Here is a 21,389-nt window from a genome sequence, read left to right as displayed (position 1 = left end):
CCCTCTTCTTTTATTTTTTCTTTAACATTTAATTTATTTCTGAATTTTTGTTTTTTTTTGCACTTTGTACAATATATAAAAAATACAGGGTAGCAAAAAAAAAAAGGAATTCACAGTGTCTAAGGGCTTGTTCACACCAATTGTGATGCGTTCCAGAGTGGCAGCTGCTGGAACGCACCACAATCGCTCACAAAACTTCCCCCTGCGTTCTGGGGAGTGGCAGTGCATTGAATTCAATGGCCACGCATCCGATCGCACTACGGGAGGGGGGAGGTGGCTGCAGTGCCTTGGACTTCAATGCACCGCAACGCCCCCTCCCACCCCAGAACGCAGGGGGAAGATTTGTGAGTGATTGTGGTGCGTTGCAGCAGCTACCGCTCTGGAAAGCACCGTAATTTGTGTGAGCAAGCCCTAAAGGCCCAGTCCCATCATAAGGAGTGCGTTCCAGTGCGTTCAGCCTCTGGAGCGCAACCCAGCAGCTCACTTTGTATTGGGGCAGGAGGGGGAGTGGTGCATTGAACTCAATGGTACTGAAGCCACGCCCCCGCCTGCAGTACGATCACGGCACCCGAATGCGTAACACATTAGTGTCTACGTTTTCCAGTCCAGTGCGATCTGCAAAGATGCTGCATGCACTATTTTGTGCAGATTGTACTGGACCAGAACGCAGGCACTAATGTGTCACACGGTGCCGGCGATCGCACTGGGGCAGGGGGCTCGGCTGCGGTGCCGTTGAGTTCAATACACCACCACACCCCCTGCTGCCCCAAAACAAAGTGAGCCGGCCGGGTTGGTGATGGATCATGTACGTGATCTAAGGCCCCCAGGACACGGTGACACGGCCGCTTCTAAACAGACATCTGGGTACAATTTACAGTGTTTATAGAAAGTATTTACCCCCCTCCCTCCGGCAGTTTCAGTGATCCTTTTTTTTTGTTTGTTTTTTATCATGCATTTTTCTATTTTGAAAGCACCCCTCGTTATAAAATAGTAAAATGCATGCTGGAAAAAAAACAAAAACAATCATTCTTTTTTTTCAAATACTGTTGTCATTGGTCACATCTGCTGCCCAATACCAGTGAGCAGATCCTTCTTAAAGGAGAACTATGGGGTCAGGGCTTTTCCCCATAGTTCTCCTAAGGGTAACGGGAGGACACAAACTAGCATCCTCCCGTCACCCTAAGCTCAGTATACCGCGAGCTACAGCTTGTGGTATACTGAGACGCTGCAGCCGGGACGGATCTCAACAATACTGTCTGGATCCACCCAGCTGCGTGAGTGACAGCTGGCTATGCCCATCTAGAGGTAGAGCCAGCTGTACCCGCCCCCTCCCCCATCCATTCCACCAGTCAGCGCTGGAGGATCAGAGCGAGGGGAATCCCTGCAGGGAGCCGTGACTGACAGTCCGGGCTCTCTGCAGGGTGATCATCGAGAAGTGAGCGAGTGCCGGTATGTGTTCACTCACTTTCCGATTTATAGAGCCGATGTGTGACAGTTTTATTGTCACAGGTCGGCTCAGATTATGAGGCTGAGTGATTTTTCCAGACAAGATGGTAAGGAAGGTCCTGCCCCTGAGGGCTTACAATCTAAAAGATTGTAACTATGCATGCATATTTGGTAGGGTTGCACAGATACTTTTCGAGTACCAGTGCAGATACTTGGCATTTTCATGAGAACTACCAGGGTTGCAGCTGGGACCTGGCTCTGGCGCTCCACCACTGTCCTGAAATCATTAGTCTGTATTGTTTTAGAAAAACTGTCACATGACAATAAACAAAAATGTATCAGTACTCATACTTGTAAGTACTCGGCAAGTACCAGTACTCGTACTCGCAAAACTGGTATCTGTGCATCACTTTATTTATATTTATAAAAACAAAATCGTACATTAAAACAGAGATATACAAATCCCAGGAGCTCCGTGTGCTCCTTACAAATGACAGCTGCCTCCTAACTTTTGAATTTTTCTCTAGTGTAGTCTTGGAGCTCAAAAGTATCGGTACATGTACTCGTACTTGTACCGAGTACTGTACTTGGTATCTGTGCAACCCTAATATTTGGTGCCTCTTATTTTTTTAACTGTTTATTTCAGAGATTATGCAATATAGTGGTCAACACAAATATGAATAAGCAATACAATGTACTGTATACTGCTTTGATTATGTAATAAACAAAGTAAAAAAGATATACCAGTTTGAAAATACAAACTTCCTTAAAACATATGTAGTCTAAACTAACAGTACATGAAATTACATTTGATTACAGAAAGGAAAAAACAAAAGGGGAACCACTGTGAGTTACCTCATGGCATTCAAAAGAAAAGCCTAAATGCTTACAATCATTTTCCCATACACCCCATATCTTCTGATGTTTACTCGGGCAATTTCTATGCATACAAAATAGTTTCTCATATGGAATCACCTGGTTAATCATAGAGAAATTGTGAGGCAACCCGATTGCATCCACTTAACAGCTATTCATTTACGGGCCATAGATAGCGTCTCTCTTCTAAATATTTTAGAGTACCTAGGACATTGTTCTTCATCTAGTAAACCAAAAATACATACTGCTGAAGTGCGAGGAACCGTCTCAGACAAAAGCCTAGAACGAATAGAGGTCACTTGCTTCCAAAAATCCATAATAAATGGACAAGACCAAATCATGTGAATAAAATCTGTATGGGAAGGTGAACATCTCAGACAATTTGCAGTGGACATCCTCTTCATTTTATAAACCTAATTAGGGGTAAAATATGCCTGGTGAATAATATACAGTTGAATCATATTATTATTAACAGCTGGGGAAACTTTAAGATGTAAAGAACAAATATCCTCCCATTCTTCTTACGTTAAAGAATGGATACATTGTTGCCACTTAGACCTAATTAAGAGTGGAGGCCCCTTCAATTTCACAAATAACAACTGAAAATACAAAACAGAAACTAGACCCTAGGCCCTGGAACTTAACAATACCAATCAAAGTGTACTCAGATATCCGTATTGTAGCTAGTCCAAAGTGGGAGTTAAAGGCATAGCATAGTTGTAAATACCGATAAACAATATTATCCCATAGACTTATATCACAAGGGATATCAGAATCAGAAAATAACTGTTTACTTTCAGCCCATTCTAACCTGGCAAGGTCTAAAATGGGGTACTTTTTTGGTAACAATCTAGATGGAGCTCATAAGGAGTTGGGGTATTTGTAAGATCCAAGCTAAATGAGCATCTGCTAAGGGGACATTATCAGACAGATGCCAGTCTTTTAAATGTCGAAGTTGTCCTGCCAAATAGTATAAGGACAGATCAGGAAGAGCCATGCCAGCTTCCACCTTAGGCCTCTGCAACACTGAAATCTTCAATTTCTGCCTGGTATCTTGCCATAAAAGAAGTGAATAATTAATTAAATTCTGAAAAAAAGTGATTTTGGGACTCTGGTTGGCATACGCAACAGGATATACAGGCATTTGGGTTATAGGAACATTTTAATCAACTTAATTCTACCCACCACTGGGATAAGGAGTTTAACCCATGTTGACAGTTTACAGAAAATATGTCACAAAAGGGAGTCCACATTATATTAATAAGCCTGAGCTGTGCACCTAGTAACAACAAAACCCAGATATTTAAAATCCGAAACCCATCTTAGAGAGTATAAATTTTGCCCTTTACGGTAAAGGTTTGGCTGCAATAACAAAGACCCGCATAGTCTGCAAACGTTTCAATTGCATGGATAGCATTGGGCAGGGAAACATTTCCATTCTACAGGTACAGCATCAGATCATCAGCATATTAACTTATCTTATCCATCCAACAACCCAAAGTTATTCAATATTTATCTGTTGTCTAACCCTAAAAGCCAGAGGTTCTATTGCGATAGCAAAAAGTAATGATGACAATGGACACCCTTGTCGTGTGCTATGGTATAACTGGATGAGAGAGGACAGCATCCCATTAACCAAGATCTGTGACCTAGGATATACATATAGAATTAAGATCCACTTACAAATTCTGGTCCAAAACCAAAATGATGCAGGGTGGCTAGTAAAAAAAAAAAAAAGGCAATTCTATAGAGTTAAAGACTTTAGCTGTATAGAAGGAAGCTATAGCACAACCCTTTGGCAGATGATCTTGCAGTTGTGTAATAATCGGAGTTCTCCATAGATTAATAGATGTAGCCCTCCTGGCATGAAGCCAGTTTGGTTTGCATGATTAATAGAGAGTATGACCTTCTTCAATCTGGGAGCCAAAAGCGTTGCTAAAATGTTATAATCTACATTCAAAAGTGAGGGCAATATGAGGAGCATTCCAAAGGGTCTTGTCAGGTTTCCACAATAGAATGACCGTAGCATCATGCATAGGAGGAAGACAACCCACATGAAAAGACTCCATAGATACTCGGGTAAGTACAGGTACCAAAATATCAATATAGATACTATAAATCTCAAGAGGTAGGCCATCAGGGCCTGAGGCTTTATCCTTAGTCAATGCTAATATAGCAGACCTGACCTCATCCTCCGTCATGTTGCCATCCAACATGTTCATTTGTTCCCCAAGTCTGCCAGATAACTGTCAATTTCAGATGTAGACAAGGCCAACATTTAGGAATATACAGTAAATAAATGTAAAATACCTAAAAACAAGTGAGAACACCAGCTGCATCATGTCTCTAGAGATGCCCGATCGCTTGTAGTAGGTGCGGGTGTGTGCCCCCCTGCCGTCGCCGCCGGGTCCCGAGATCATCCGCGTGCCCGGTGTGGCTGGGAATGGGAAAGGGATCAGTACACAATCTACCTTTGATCTCCTCTCCGGTCCCCGAATGCAGGAATTATGTATATTACATCACTTCCGCATTCAGTGTCACTCTCCGGCAGCAGATGAATAAACGTCAGTCAAAGTACTGCAGCGCTGAATACTGAAAAATGGCCTGGCTGGGAAGGGGGTTTAACACCCTGGTCTTTAAGTGGTTAAACTTGACAAAGGTTTTAATATTTCCCAACTCTAAAACTGAAAAAAAAAGCTTTGTCTATAGATACACTTTTAATTGAAGACTTTATCCCTACTGAATCCTGTGGTCAGTAAATGAAAGGTATCTGTATGGTGCCATGAAGTGAATTGGTCCAAAGCACCCTTTTATCAGTCTGCAGGGGAGTGGAAAAGTTCACCGATGAGGATCGGTGACCTACAGAAGGCTTTAGTTTGCTGATCCATTTCAAATTTCTATTTGGGTAAACTCTTAAAAGTAATACACAGTTCTACGCTCACCTCTACCTGTTCAATTTATTAGGACTCTATAGTTACATAGTACAAAGCACAATGGTCTGTAAAATACATTGCAACAATTAGATATCAAACTTCAGAACTTTGGGGCAGACTGACTAATAAAATCGTATTGATAACCCTGGGTTATGGCACACCATCACCATTGCAATGTAATAAGGTATTCTAAACATTTCTAATAGCATGGTCTAAATCCAAAGTTTTCTGACAGAGACAAAATGATTTTCAGGTTGTCACTATGGCATTACTCCATTTTCCTGTGGCTGCTATTCATCTCCGTAGTTAGGAGCCAGGATTCACATCAGTCCTGTATCATGCCTCAAAGAAGCCAGTAATTAAATAATGTATAATTAACAGGAGGGCTCATAGTAGTGAAAGTGTTAAATCAGATGAGAAAAAAAATGACATTTCGTGTGTGACAAAGAGCAGCACAAAACGCTTTTCATGGGAAGACACCTCAGTAAAGAATTTATTTCAATGCTCCCCCTCCCCTTACGCTCCTCTTGCTTTCCTTCCCCTTTCTAGTCAAAAGCCCAGCTGAAAGCCTTTTCATTCTCCTCTCTATATTTTTATCTCAGGGTCCAAGTTCATTTTGTTTTTTTCTTTATTTGGCTTGGCATGTTAAAGCAATCTTCATTTCCCCAGTGTGATTGTGGCAGGGAGCTGCGAGGGATAACACCTGCTATTCATAGGTCTGCTTTCATCTCCTCTTCGTCCCCACGCACTTACCTTTCATTCTGCAGGGCTCATGGAGATGTTAGAGTGATTGGTTTATGCTCTGCATAGACAAATATGTCATGCTTTGTTGGCCTTACGAAGCGGTGTCAGCCTTATTGTAATGCTTCTGAAGCCCTCGCTGCCAGTTTCTATACTAATTGCTAAATATTAATTACAGTTACACCATTCCAGGACAGGAGTTTTTTTAAATTCATCCCAGCTTGCATTGTAAAGCTAGTTAAAACAAACCTGAAGTAAAAAATTTCCAGCACCCCTTGCTCCTGCTTGTAGAACAATATCGTTCTGACCCCCAATATCTATACGGGATCCGGGTCCCCCTGGGTTAGACTGATTCACTCTCAGTTTCGCTTCCTCAATATGGTGCAGGTCACAGGAGGACTGAGAACATTTGGTCTGAGAGATAAACACACATACTTGGTTCTTCAGGGTAGGGACAGTTTACTGTGACCTAAAGAGATGCACCACACAAAGTGTGCCATGATTCCTCAGTGACTGGTGGCCAGGGTGAAAGTTGGGTTATGTCTTAAAGAACATGGTTTATTGTAACACACCTTTTTGCATATAGAGTATATGCTAGAAAAGTGAGGATTGTAAGCAGATGAATTATATGACTCTTTCTCTGTGAAAATTATATGGACTCCTGTAAATATAATACTGTGCCATCATTACAAACAATCCTTATTATTCAGCTTCTTTTAACAAACAAGCACAACACATTTCAGAGTCTTGCATATTTTCAGCATTGACTTTCGCTGTAGCTATCTGCATTCGATCCCATAACATCTCAGAGCCCTAAAGGGAGTCAGTGCTGGAAGACTTTCCATCAGGTGCTGTGATTGCCTGTTGTTTTTAAGTCTCTAGCGCTTCCACCTAGAAGGGCCTTAGCTTGTAAAGACGACTCTTGTCCAGGAATACCTTGCTACAAGGGTGTATATACCTTTTCATCTATGCAGAAATGCAGATCAAGACTTGAACGCAATTTTCAATGCTTTACTTGAACTTGTTAGGTAGGATAGGAAGACAAAGAAGGTGGAATACCCAAAACTTACATGGGGCTCCCTAAGCTTGGCTATAAGTCACTGGGTGGGTCACAGCATCCAGAAGCATTAATGCAGAACTTCTTCTGGGTGATATAGCCCCAAAAAACAAGAAGCTCAAGTATAACTTTGTTGTGACTATTGCAAAATATCTTCTTAGGCCCACATGGCCTGCTTTAAAATGGAAGCCTGTACCCTCTACGCCCTATCTCCATCCCTGAAATCTAAAAACTAAACCACAGTCTGCTCTAGCCTCTAGCAAATCCTTATTCACCCGCAAGTAAGACTGGCAAGTCTTTCTTTCTTCAGAAGGGGAGGTCTACAAAAGATACTGTCTGCCCATTGAGGAATAGGAAAAAAAAAAGGACCTTTCCAGAACATTGTCTTCTTTTTTTTGCCAAAGCTAGGTACAATACATTGATGTCCACCATGGGTTGGGCAGCTAACTCAACACACAGGACTCTCTGTATCCACTCCTGACACAGGACTCTGCAGCATTCTCAGCTGAATTACTGGCAGGCATACATCCCACGGGACTCTCCCAGGATTTGTTCTAAATTCTGGGGTCCTGCAGACCCACTACATGTCCCAGAGCCATCATTGAAGTACATTGCATTGTCCTGACTGCTACACTCTATGTGCTATGTAGTACATTACATAGATGTGATCCCTGCTCTCTATAAAGATATTTTATGGATTACAGAGTCCCAACAAAGTGTTTATTTTCTCAGCAGCTGCTCATTGCTGTGTAGTTTGAAACTAATTAAGTTTTCTCATTAAGATAAGCTCAGACAAAGGGGCTGATTTATAAAGCATTTGCCCAGCACATAGCTGGGTGATTGTGGTTCGCTTGCTTTGCTGCTGCTAGATGGGACTGAAGAGCATAGCAAACCTATGCACCTCTACACAATCTAGTTGCAGTAATGCCCAGAAAATGCTTTATAAATCAGCCCCAAAATGTTAGTTCCCTGTGTATTTTTTTTTTATTTACCCATTTGATTTGGAGGGGTGTCAAGCAGAGGAATACCCACCTTCTTCCTCGCCTCCCTGATAGCTGCCACTCTGCTGTGTTTCGCTCTAGCGCTGTAATGTGGGTGTGCCCTTGACATTCTCACAAACGGTGCAGAAACAGTAATCCTGCATTGTGCATGATGATGCTGGTAAGGAAGTGGCCACACAGAAGGTAAAAAGGAGCAGCTTAGGGGGATAGGTTGTTAATCCAGGAACTGCCACGGAAGAAGAATAAGGTAAGTATTCAACTGCTTTACGCCCCTCTAGACTAAAAAAGCAGTAGACCCTTACTACATTTACTTATCATTAAAGTTATTGTAGAGAATGTTGCATGTAAGCACAGATCTGTACATTAGTGCACCAAAAGTGCAGTTATATGTCTTCTTGGTCTGCTCCTGTATGGATTTTCACATACAAGTAATGAGCCTCACAGTAACCCTCTAAATAGGAAAGCATCCCCACTCAAGGCCATGTCCATGGAAAAAGCTAAACCCAACTATAATGGTGTTAGCATGGTGTTAAAGTCCATGTCCAGCATGGATGTAAATTCAAAAATTCCAACCCCAGCCCCTTTGTAAAAATAAATACGGAGCTCTGGCTGCTTTACTAGCCTGATATCCAGCATTGTCCCCCACTGACTCACTGACCTGACTCCCAGCTGCCCCTGCTCTGGGCTAAAAGAAGTCCAATGTCATTTAACCCACTTCCTGTGAACTCCACCCCCACCCTGGCATTACAGGAGTATGCTGCAGTGGTGCCATGTAATTACATGGTGCCGCTTTCTGCAGCATTTGGGATCTACTTACTGCCAGAAGAAGAACAGGGTGGAGAGGAACTGTGACATCATTGTACTGGGCTGAACATGCTAAAGAAAAGGTATGCATGTTGATTTTGTTTTTTTTACAAATGTGTCAAGGGTGCTCCAAGGGGGTGGGGGCAAAAAGGAAAGAGCGGACCAGTCTTGGGCTTTAACTATATAAATCCTGTATAATAATAATAATCTGCATTTGTGTGGATTTTAATGTTATATTCTCAGCACATATTCGCTTTGTATATCTAAATCAAGAAAAACAAGCTTAGCTCTCATGATGGAATGCATGCTTCCTATTTTCCACACTAAGTCAATTTTGAAGGAGAATTATGAAATAATTAGGTGGACGGCTCAGTCACAACATTTTTGCGGATGCCATTTCCTGGATTGCACATCTGCTTTTCCATTGTAAGGAATAAAGGCAAATGTGGCAATTAGGCTTACAGTGACTAATATAAACTGCTCTTTTAATGGATGCAGGTACTGAAAAAATATGTGGAGTCTGCCATTGTTGACCTTTCGATTACAAAATTGTATTTGCCTGTCTGTCATGCTAAACTAACGGCTTCAGTTTCTTTTTTAATCACAGAACTGGAACAATTATGCCAAAAGGGTTTTTGACTTCATTCTGTCTGATCTGCATTCTTGTTCAATACCAGTGACTCAGAAAGTATATAAGCCAAAGACAGCCAGGGAACTAATATTCTTAGACCAGCCAATGACAGGTTGCATATTTTTCTCAGTATAAAGTTTTCTTTAAAACTATGAATGTATCTATGGTCAACATATGTGCATATTTTTATAAACATAAAAATATATTGTTTTAAATTATGAATTGTCTGGCTAGATTTAATTTTTTATCTTTTCGTACCACCCAAGTAACAGTTTGGATTAGCTACTTAGAGATTCCTACTGCTCTCATAAGGGAATGATCAGCTGACCATCAGGTCAGCAACTGCCATGGGGTGACCTTCACCCCCGTTCCTGCCACATGTGCCCTCTTTTCAATGCCGGGCAGCGAATGACACACCAGGGGTCTAAACAGACACTTGAATCCTGTGCTGTGCTTAGCAAAAGGAGAGCGATACCTTTGTCTGCTTCTAGTCTACAACTGATGACTCTGGAGCATTTCTACATCATTCAGTGTTGAAGGAGAGCCCTGCTCTGCACAGAGCCATGAATGGAATTGGTGAGGGCACTTCCATACTTGTAATGCCAACAGCTAGATATAATTTGGAAGCCTATGAGTTGACTACGAGCTGGTCAACAAACAGACTGCCAACGTGACTAACTTACCTTGAAACACTGGTGGTGGTAGTATTACTTTGTTAAACATCCAAGCATGATAAGGTTTAAACAAGGGATGTGCCGATACCGAGCACTGTATTTCGGCGAGTATCCTTACTTGCCCAAATGCTCTCATACTTACCCCGGACACCCGAAACTTCCAGTCAGAGGGAGATTTCCTCTGACCGGCAGTGCCGTGAGGGAACATGGAGCCGGCTTCCCAACCAATCAGGAATGACCCAGCTTCCTGATTACCATCGAGCTGGCTTCCCGGCCAATCAGTAAGCCAGGCAGCGGGTAATGACCTAATTGGCTGGGAAGCCGGCTTCCTGGCCAATCAGCGTGGAGCTGGCTTCCTGGGCAATCAAGATGCCGGGTTAATACGGGGGGAGCGTATTATTTTATGTGCACAACTTTTGTTATGCGATGGTTGTAAGGTCATTAAAATCTCGTACTATATGCCCATCTTGGACAGGTAGATCATACTTGCGATCATCGCAAGCCATCCCCGCTGAGGGGAGGGCTTCCCATGATTGCAGTGCTGAGCAGGCAGTGTGCGCTTGCGCACACCGGCCCGTGCGGCATTCGTCTTTTCCGACCACGCCCCCAACACGCCAAAAATTGTACGATTTTTCGGGAGGTTTTCCAGCGTGCTTGGAAGACGAAAGTCGTATGACCCTACAGTAGAAGCGGTCGCACGCTGCCCATACACCTGTCGATTATCGTACGATTGCGTGATCACCCGCGATTATCATACGATAATTGTCAGGTGTATGGGCACCTCTAGTGTATGTGTATATTAGGCCCCATTCACACCTACAGTATATTTCAGGTGTGATTAGAGATTCCTGTGTCAGGAACTTGTGGCAACTATCATAAGATTATTTAAGAGGGTGTGTTTAGGGGCGGAGTTAAGGCCGTGGCAGGGTTAAGGCCGTGACACACTGCACGTGAAGCAGCGCTGAGCGGTGGCGCGCTGCCTTTGCGAGCAGTGTGTCATGTCATATTCTCCTGGGCACCTCAGCTGGCAAGAGCTTGTGGAGCTGAGCATGCCGAAATGAATAATTTAAACTTCAGCCAATCGGCTCGCGCTTATAAACCGGCGCGACGTGATGCGACGTCTGGCTGGTTGTTAAGCACGAGCCGATTGGCTGAAGGTGCAGTCAATCATCTGACTGCACTCAGCTCACACACTGCACGCAAAGCTCCGTGCCGGAAAGCTTTGCTTCGCTCTGCACGGCTTCGCGTGCAGTGTGTCACGGCCTTAAGGGTTAGGCGGGGCAACTGGTGGCTAGTGACTCTTAAGGTCTAGCTAGTAGCTCAGGACTTGAAATTTTGAGCCCTGCTGTATCATACACATGTGTTGGACATGAGCCAGAATCCAGCCTATATAGTTAAAGAAGGTACCTTAATGAGTCAACATGAAGCAGCCAAAGAGAGGGAAAGGAGTACAAAATAAACTGAAAAGCCTTTCCCTTCACTACCGTTCATGTAGGTCCCTTTATTGAAAGTCTGGACCCAATTAAGGATGTTTAAAGTGTAAACTCATTTTAAAAAATGTACGAGATGAATACATATAGGATTTCAGTATGTTTATATGTGTTACAGTAATTACATTTTTTAATTAGAGTATACGTATAATACAGTGAAGTGCGGTACCTCTGGTTCCAGGTGAGGCATTCCCCAGCCTCGCCCCCAGCGCGTCCCGTCCCCGCCAGCTATAGCCCCGCACCCGTCGACTGAAGCCCCGCCCCCAACCTGGTCCCCAAGCTAGTGTGAAGGAGAAAGGAGACGGAGGGGCCTCCCTGTCCCTCACTGCTAAGGCATTGAGATCGATGGCCTCAGTAGTTTTTTTTTTCTTTTTTTGATTGGACCGCTTGGACCAATGGCGCTTTGCTATTGGTCCAAGCCATCCACAGAGCTCATGCCTCTAACAAAGAGTATAGGCTGTAACAGCTCTTGCCTCAATAGTTAGGTTACACAAGCAGGGGCGAAGCCCGCTGCTGTGTAACGTAACTACCCGTCAAAAGCCGGATGCAGCGCTGCCTGTAATGGACAGGCAGAGCTCCGTCCATGACAAGTTACACAGCGAGGAGGCTTTCCCTGCTGTGTAACCTGATAGAAGCCAATCTGAATGGGGAAAAAGCTGTCAGCTTCAGACTTGAAGCTGACAGCTTTTTCCTCCATAATACTAGGTGAGGCTCTGCCTCACCTGCCTCCCCTGACTGCTCGTCCCTGGTATAATATAAACATCTTTGTGTATGCTTTATAAACGTTGTTCTCTGTTACCTGTCTAGCACCCTCTGACCCCCAAGCGCATATAGGGAACCCCAGAGACAGGGTGAGTTAGCATTTTCTCCTTAAGGTCTGGTCTTCAGTGATAGTAGAGCAATGTGAACAGATGAGCGCCAATCACTTTTAATGCAAACATTACTCATGGACTTGCAGACTCCAAAGGAGTGACAAAAAGTACTTACAACCTTCACAGATAGAGAACCTTCAATCTGACCCAACATTGTGTGAAATCAGCTCCTGGCTGCAAGATACTCAGTGGTTCAGCTACCCACTACTTGGGGAAAAATCACCATACTTCAGTCAAGGATTAAGCTTCTGCCCAGCATCTCAGGTACCTCATTCAAGCCTCCATGTTATCTCAATCCCCAAGCTCAACATACTAAGCCTTGAAGTTAGGCCTCTGTCCAAACACATGGTCATCTTCCTCAGACTTCAGGTCTAGGAGGATCAAACATACAACTGTATCACTTCCCCAGACAGGAGGCCCGGAGAAAGACTGACTTCCCAGGTCATTCCTGAATATTTATACCCTCTCCCAGCATGCCTTGTGGTTGTTCAGGTAGATATACATTTCATAACTCTGATTATCTCCATTACTATTGCCAGGGAAACTCCCCAGCAGTAGGCAGAAGTAAAGAATCACTAGGGCCTAGGAGAGACTCAAGAAAGCCGAACTATCAATCAGACTTAGACTGACCACTGGCAGAACAACCAGGGTCGCAGCGATCACAATTGTATATTTTAAAGTAGGGATGCACCAGTGCCAATACTGGGCATTTTCACGAGTACTCATACTCATGAAAATTCCCGATACTAAACGCAGATACCGGTGTACTGTCGAGAACGCCGACGTAGTAGAATTTGCCGACTTCAGCATCTGCGCTTGCGCACAGACTAGTATTATCGAGGAAACAGGCATTTATTGACAAAGTATTTCTTTTAAATCGTTAATTGTGACCGTTAATAATATTCCATCATTTACTGCCATGGATGGCATATTATTAACGGTCACAATTAACAATTACAAACAATACTTTGTAAATAAATGCCGGCTTCCTCTTTAATCCCGTCTGTGCGCAAGTGCAGATTAACCCTTTCACAATCCCTCCTCTCCTATAGTATATGTTAGCTCCATTCTACCTTTACTTTGATGTGTGCATTAAACCCCTTCCTCTCCATCCTCTCACTGTATGTGACCTGTACATTAACCCCTTCACCCCCTCTTCCCTCTGTCTATGTTCTGTACATTTATTGTATCTTGTGCACGATTACCAAGCTCCATATTTTAACTCCCTCAATACGAGCATGTTTCTAACCTACCTCCTACCCCCATTGGGACCTCCCTCCTCTGCATTTTTAAAAACATTTAAAAACAACATCACTGGTCCTCCACCTGCTCTTCTTCCACCAGCAGTAAGCAGGCCCTGAGTTTTGCAGAAAACAGCACCAAATATTGATATAGTGTAATTCACTGCAGCATTCTCAGTAAGGCCAGGGCAGCTTGATGACACACCCCCAGGGAGCACATCCTTGACACCCTCGGCTCACAGAAAGTGCTTTGAATGATGCTAGCAGTCATTCAACCCCAAAGAGGAGCAGTGCTGAGCCACAGAGGGAACATCATTAGAGCATTTTTTATTTTAAAAAGAGCTGGGGGACTTTAATTTAACCACTTAGAGACCAGGTATTTACACCCCCTTCCTGTCCAGGCCATTTTTCAGTGCTGCGGTACTTTGACTGACATTTGTTTCGTCATGCAATGCTGTACTGAAATTAATTTTATATTATTTTTAGGGGACAGATAGAGCTTTCTTTTGGTGGTATATAATCACTGCTGGGGTTTTTATTTTTTTCTATATTAAGGAAAAATTACCGAACATTTTGAATTTTATTTTACATTATGTTATATTACATTTATTATTACCCACTTTTTTTTGTAAAATATAAAAGACGGGGTCACGTCGGGTAAATAGACACCAAACATGTCAAGCCTTAAAATTGCACACACCTGTGAAATTGCGAACAACTACCATACCCAAAATTGACCATAGACGACGCTTTAAAATCTTTTACCGCTCATCTGTTTAGTGCTATCAGTGATTAATGGCCCTAAAACTATTGCTCTCACTCCGACGTTCGTGGTGATATGTATCATGTGCGGCGTAATGGGCGCAATCGTCGTTTTCACAACATATGCGTTCATGATGCATCTTTGCGCGCCTGTATGTGTGGGTAGAGACATTAAAACATTTATTTTTTATGTGTGACTTTAATTATTATTTTTTTGCAACTTTAACTTTTTTGACTATTTTTTTTGCACTTAACTTTGATATAACATAAGGGGCTAAGAAGTCCCCTATGTGATAGCAAAGAGGATGTGACAGGTCCTCATTATGGAGACATCAGAGGTCTCCAAGACCCCTAATGTCACCTAGGGACCCCCAAAGCAGCTGATGGATGAACACACGAGTGGGCGGGGCTAACAGGCTGTCTTTTGATGGCCGCTCACATCCAAGAACTTGTTTTGTTTTTTCCACCGCCTCCCGGCCGGCCGCTATGAGGCGGTTAAAAAGCAAAAAAATATAAATCTGGAATTGGTCTTTAAAGTTACTAAGTGCAAAGAAAAAATATGAATACAGGTGAAAAAAGAAAAGCCAGAGAAGATAATGTAACTTTAAATGGTCACACTTGTTAGGACTCATTGTCATGTTCTTGCCCTTGTGTGTTCCAAAGGACTAAGCTGACATTTTCTAAGAAACTTCCTTGAACTGCTGCTTTAAAACCTTTACCACTCCCCGGGTCTTAATCGCCCCATCAGACTTCTATTCTTTTTATTTTTCCAACCCTAATGTTTGTGGAGAGAGATGCCCAGAAACAGCAGGAAGCAGCATTAATAGAGAAATGTATAGCTTTAAACTTCATTTATGGGGTAGAGGAAGGAGGGGGTCTTATATTATTCTCTTGCCATCTCTGAATGTGCATTTCCCATATAATAAGTGAATAATAATATGGAGTGATTGGTAAGAGTGGCCTTTTCTCCCCTCTCTGCATTTAATAAAATCGCAAAATGGCTATCCCAACAGGTGGTCCCTTTCAAAGTCTTAAAACCACAAGAATCGGAACAAAAGAGGCATCCGTACCTAATGTTCAGTGGGATTTCGAAAGCTGTTCTTTCTTTTGTTAATTGTCAGATTTAGCTATGTTCATTGCTGTTGAACCACAAATTCAAGGCATTTTTAATGGACAGTTTTTTTGTCCATAAAAAAAGACACTGACGGCTGCTGACTAGCCAGCTAGCAGTATTTGTTAATGTGGGCCGGAAATGAGAGGTTAACAAGAGGCGGGACGGCCTCACTTCTAAAATAGTCAAGAAACACAAAAAAAAAGAAAAGAAAAGGGAGAGCCCCAAACTAGGAAGGTTTAATACAAAGGCTATTTTGGAATAAATACTCGCTATACTGGCACTGCTGCTTCCTAAAAAAGAAACGTAGCATTTTGGATGCGATGTGTTGAATAATTACAATTTTTGGTAAACCAGATTAAAACATTTTATAAGTATTAACACTGTGTTTGGATGCTAAGAAATAATAGGGTTTATAGGGTGTACTCATGCAGCAAAGCACTTTAGCCCTGCACTTCTCCTATGGTGCACTTCTGAGCATCAGTCAGGGGAGGGGAAAGCTAGGCTGGCAGTCAGGGGGCATTTGCCCCTCGGGCCTGCACTAATTTATGCTGGGCTTGTGGCACTATGTGTTGTGTAGCAGGATCTACCTATTGATCCCAGCGGTGGTCGCGTGCTGGTCTGAGTGCATTTCACATGTTTCAGCTGGGCGGCACCAGGCATCCGTTAAAGGAGAACTATGGGGTTCTATCTTTTCTTTATTATTGCATTCCTTAGGCTAAATAAGTAAATTGTGTAATGTACTCCTATTAGCCAAAATGCACCCTAAGCCTGTAAACCCTTCTTTAAGATGGTGGGCGGGGCTAAGCGCCGCAATGAGGAGAGATCCCGACAATACTGTCAGGATCCTCCCAACTGAAAAAAGGGCGCCTCCATAGTGTAAAAATGTAATTTAATAATAAAACACGCAGCTCTAGGCTGTACTTACAGAAATTCAATGGAATAAATGCATGTAGAATTCGATGGGAAATCGGAACCTCTAGCAGGGAGAGTCTGGAAAGATGTAATTCACCAGCGTCCTCTGCCCCTATGATTTCAACAGGTTTACGTGTTTCTGGGGCTGACCAGGCCTCAAAGCCTGGGGACTAGCCATGAAATCACCCTGGAGCCTGGTGGCAGCAGGTCCAGTGGTTGCTACTGCTAAAGACAAGGATCAGTAACTTCTACTTCAAGTAATGCAGTGTCAGGTGTTTGACCTGCTGTGCATGGAAGCTGTAACCACACTCTCTCTGAAAAGTAACGGAGGCTACATCTGCCTGGATGATCCTAACCCTCCGCTACCTCTCTCCCTGAAGTTCTGCAAATAAAAGTCTCTTGCATCACAACTACAGTCTGGACCTCACTTCAATCGTTCAACAGAAGGGCGGTAAGTGCTGATTGGCAGAAGCGAGCAAATGTATCCCTAGACAGGACGAATCGGAGCTGTCATAACCCATAGCAACCGACCCTAGTACTCAAGGTGTGCTGGTGTGCTGTGGATCCATAATGGAGGTTTCTTATGGAGGAAAGATAGGGAGACCCGTTAGTTCAGTTTACTGTAGATCACCCCTTCAGAGCTGGTAGTGTTATCCTTTGCAAGGATAGCGCTGACCGTGAAGGGGGAGTGCTACACAAAAAAAGGGGAAAAAGGGAAATCGTCCAGGAGGGGCACTTGTTTCAGTGGCAATAACAAGAGAGGATTTCCTTTACTTTGCAGAGATTTCCTCACACATCTTGTTGTATCTACAGGGCAGACAGATAAAAGGAAATCTTCCCAATGGGACATACATGGCAACAAACTAATATAGGTTTTAGGGCCCATTTACTTCTTTGTGGTATGTTAATGCATGTGCGGTAAATGCATCTTAATGTGCATTGTAGTAAGGCAGCCCGTTGAAAATGAATGGGTTGCCAACACACTCTAACATAAGTGAGCACATAACTCCTTTTCTCTAACGCAATGCACCACTATGGACTACTTTGCATTGCCATGCATTGCAGTGTATTGCAATCAGGTTTGTTGTCTTAGTTTGTTGGGATTCCTTTCAGTAAAAGTGAATGGCACTGCAACACAGCAACACATGTTACGTGAGTTACTGAAATGCGGAAGTGTAAATGGACCCTTAACCCTTTTGCTGGCAACGGGCCTCTGTAAACAGACTCTGCTTAGCAGTGTAAAGCTGAGTTACCACCAGATTGCTTCCAGGGACTGGCGAAGGGTGCCCACGCTCAACAACCCCATCTTCCTTCCCGGGCTCCGCTGCCATTCCTACGGGCCCGGCCTCAAGGGTAAAGGGGAGAAAGACCACCAAACCTTCGTTTGCCGAGCTCCACCCCACTGAATGGAGCCAGAAGCGCCGTTGATTGCATCTCTTCCAGTTTCTCAGCTGCCATTCTCCAGCTAGTGAAGGCAGGAAAGAAGCTATTCAAGCACGCTCTGCACTTGAATAGCTTCTTTGCAGTGGAAAGGTGACACAAGGCATCTAATAGACCCCTAATGCCTCCTTAAAAGAGAACCAGTCACCACTAATATGCGATCACATAGGAGATTTGTGTGCCCCCCCATGTGATAGCAGGATTTTATAGAGTTGATTATGGACAATTTGGGGTACCGTATTTTGTTTCACGGGGCCACACAATTTTTCAGCTCGGCATGTTGCACATCTATTTACTCAGCACAACCTCATCTTTTAATTTTTTTTAAAAATGGGTATTATATTGTGTTTTTGTGCACTAAAACTTTTTACTGAAATTTTGGGTTTGATAATGATTTGCAATAATATCATGCAACCTAAACATTTGTAACTGCTGCCACTTTATTTTACAGGGTCTGTAACTCTCTGGGTTTTAAGCGGTTTTCAGGCCTAAAATGTGGATTATAGCACATGTGCAAAGAAAAAAAACAAAACACCATGGCTGCGGAAGGGATAATCATTCACTTCTCCATACAAAATAAAAATATAATTGGCTTACTTTAGGGGCACTGCCATGCCATTTATTTTGTTAACGCTCTGCAAAAATATAAATAGGCCCCCAGTCAAATATCCTCCAGCTGAATCAATACATATAAAATAAGAGGTATCACAATAAAGCACTGTACTTCCATTCATACATTATTTTCCTAATGAGGTAAAATGCTATCTAATGTTACACAGTATGTGTGTGTGTGTATGTATGTATTTTAATGACAGCTTAACTTTTTGCTTAGTCAATTTGCAATGTTTTATTAAAAAATAAAGAGTGTTTCAGCAAATTATCTCTATTAAACGTTGCAACTAATACTTAAATATTGAGTATTTACAAAAAGATCCTTTATTCATTAGAGAACTGAAAGAAGCCTGCCTTACTCACATAATGTGCAGTGCTTCAATGGCTCAGTATATGGCCTTGTCTCCATTCCAAGAATAAATTGCAAGCTTTTGTTTTACTTTGTGTACACTTAGCAATTTACTTAAAAACGATGCTTCTCTTTGCCGTTGTAGAATCAAACCTACAGAAAATGATTAGAGAACAGATCAATAGAGTTCAATGGCAGATCAGAGACAAACGAGGAGGATCTATCACGAGACAGACCTGCTTTCTATGGCCTTGTACTCAGCACAGAATTTATTGATGTGTTCCTTTGCTTAGATAAATATTTTCTAAAGTAAAAGGGAAACATATTTTCATCTTGACTTGGTCTGTCTATGCAACTCTTATTTATTTATATTTATTTTTCATAATCATTAACTAGTGATGTATAGTGCATATGGTGAATATTAAAGCACAGTTCGAGCCATTTTTTCAAGAAAATTCTTTGAATATGGATTCCAATCTAAAGTTAAATGTGCCACATTCCCAATATCATATACTGTAGCACCAAAAGGAGAAAAACATTATAGGTACAAAATATATATTTCAATTTTATTATGTTTAAAATAATCTTTTGTATTAATTTTCTATTGCAAACTAATACATTTAATAAAATATATTTTTAGAACATGTAACTACCTTAATACGGATCTACACAGATCAACTTATCTACATATCTATCTCAATTACATCACCATAAGTTTAGTTGTACAGCAAAACCCCACTATTCCCTGTAACATTGGGGCTTTTTATCCAGACATGGGTATAACCATTTTTAAAACCCTGGGGCTTCAGCTAGACATATAAGGACAAGCTTGTTCTGAGGATTTCAAGAGGCCGTTGATGGGTTGCACACATGTGGCGCTAAAGGTTTTAAAACTAACATTTTGATCTATGTGATATTACACATATACTCACCTCTCTCCTAAAGAAGTGAACTTTGTTCACAAAATGTGTGGAAAGTCTTCATCACCTCCCCATCACAAGTTGGACATATGTGGTTACATATACACATTTCAATGTACAATTGTATCTATGAAGTGAACATTATTAATATAGAATATTTCAACAGTAATGAAACCGGAGTATAAATTTGTACCTAAAATGTCCAACATTCCCTTTTGTTGTAAATGCATTTTTGTTTGTGACCCTCAATACTGAGATTTTCCCTCATTTCCTGTCCATTAGATATCCATGCAGGAAATGAGAGGGGGAGGGGTAGTCACGTTGACAGGAAGGAAATACAAACTTTGATAGACATTTTAACTCTCCCTCTGTTAAAAATAGACCCAATAGGGAAACCAATGGTAATAAAGCCTGCTCCTTGACAATTTTACACTGCTGCATCATCTGCAGTCTCTAAACTTTTAATAAGAGCTTGCTAGAAATTGGACAACAGTGTTACATCGGCAAGAACAGCAAACTACTGGGCAGTTTCTATCTGCCAGTCAAAGTGGGCTTATTACCACTCGATGAAAAAGCTACCTTGCTGTTAAAACTACCTGCAAAAACCTTTTTTGAAAAGAATCAGATAGGGGAACTGCTGCAGGTATGTAAGCCAAGCTAAAAGGAAAATTATGAAAAATTACAGTATACAATTCTGTAGCACCGTACAGCTTTAGAGAAGAAGTCTCACCTAGGGTTGCCACCTTTCCTTCAGGCCAAACCCGAACACTATAGCGCTTCACGGCAATTTGTTTGTAAAGTATACACTATGCATGTATTTTGTAAATAAACGACATTTGAGTTAATCACAACTTGCCAGTATGCCGCAGGTCCCCAGATATGCATTCTGTAGATAAGTGTACAAAGCAGTACCCATATACCTTGCCGCACTTCTTACCAGATATGCCAAAAGTAACGGGTGCCGGTAATGACTGCGGATGGCGCTGCTCACAACAGAACAACAATACAGATGTCTCCAGCACACCGGCACCAAGATCCCATGTTACTGCAAAATCCATTTGATTGGTAGTTGTCATTCCTAAGACAAGCACTTTCTGGGCTGGGCAGGGTCCCCTTCATCAGGCTCAGAAATTACATTTTATTATGTCCATATAAAAGTTGTGGCCCTTTTATGTAATGCTATTTCTGAGCCTGATGAAGGGGACCCGGCCCAGAAAGCGCTTGTCGTTTGAATGACAACTATCAATAAAATGGATTTGCAGTAACATGGGATCTTGGTGCCGGTGACATCTCTTTTGGAGTTCAGATATGTACTATGGCACATAAAAGATGCTCCCACAAAAGATGTCACAGGTTACTTGTGGCATTTTTTATGGGGGCACGTTTTATGGTCTATACTAGCCCCCCCCCCTTTTCAATTGATATTTAATACAGTATAATATATATATATATACACGGTTACCTGTTAGTAGTGGAGACTGGGGCGTGAGACTGGGGTGGTGCCGGCTATTTGG

At 42.3% G+C, this 21,389-nt stretch overlaps 1 long non-coding RNA gene across 1 annotated transcript; it reads right to left on the bottom strand.

Annotated features, from left to right (window-relative positions):
* Positions 1-828: 828 nt before the first annotated feature.
* Positions 829-18,468, bottom strand: LOC108800402. Its single transcript, XR_001942096.1, has 3 exons — positions 18,456-18,468; positions 7,587-7,592; positions 829-905 (listed from the first exon to the last, which is right to left on the bottom strand). It is a non-coding gene; the product is annotated as an uncharacterized LOC108800402 (long non-coding RNA).
* Positions 18,469-21,389: the final 2,921 nt, after the last annotated feature.

This window comes from Nanorana parkeri, unplaced genomic scaffold, assembly GCF_000935625.1.
Source record: "Nanorana parkeri isolate BGI_ZX_2015 unplaced genomic scaffold, ASM93562v1 scaffold2015, whole genome shotgun sequence".
Taxonomy (NCBI): domain Eukaryota; kingdom Metazoa; phylum Chordata; class Amphibia; order Anura; family Dicroglossidae; genus Nanorana; species Nanorana parkeri.
Note: the sequence above shows the minus strand (reverse complement) of the source record. Positions and strands in the feature narration are given on the sequence as shown.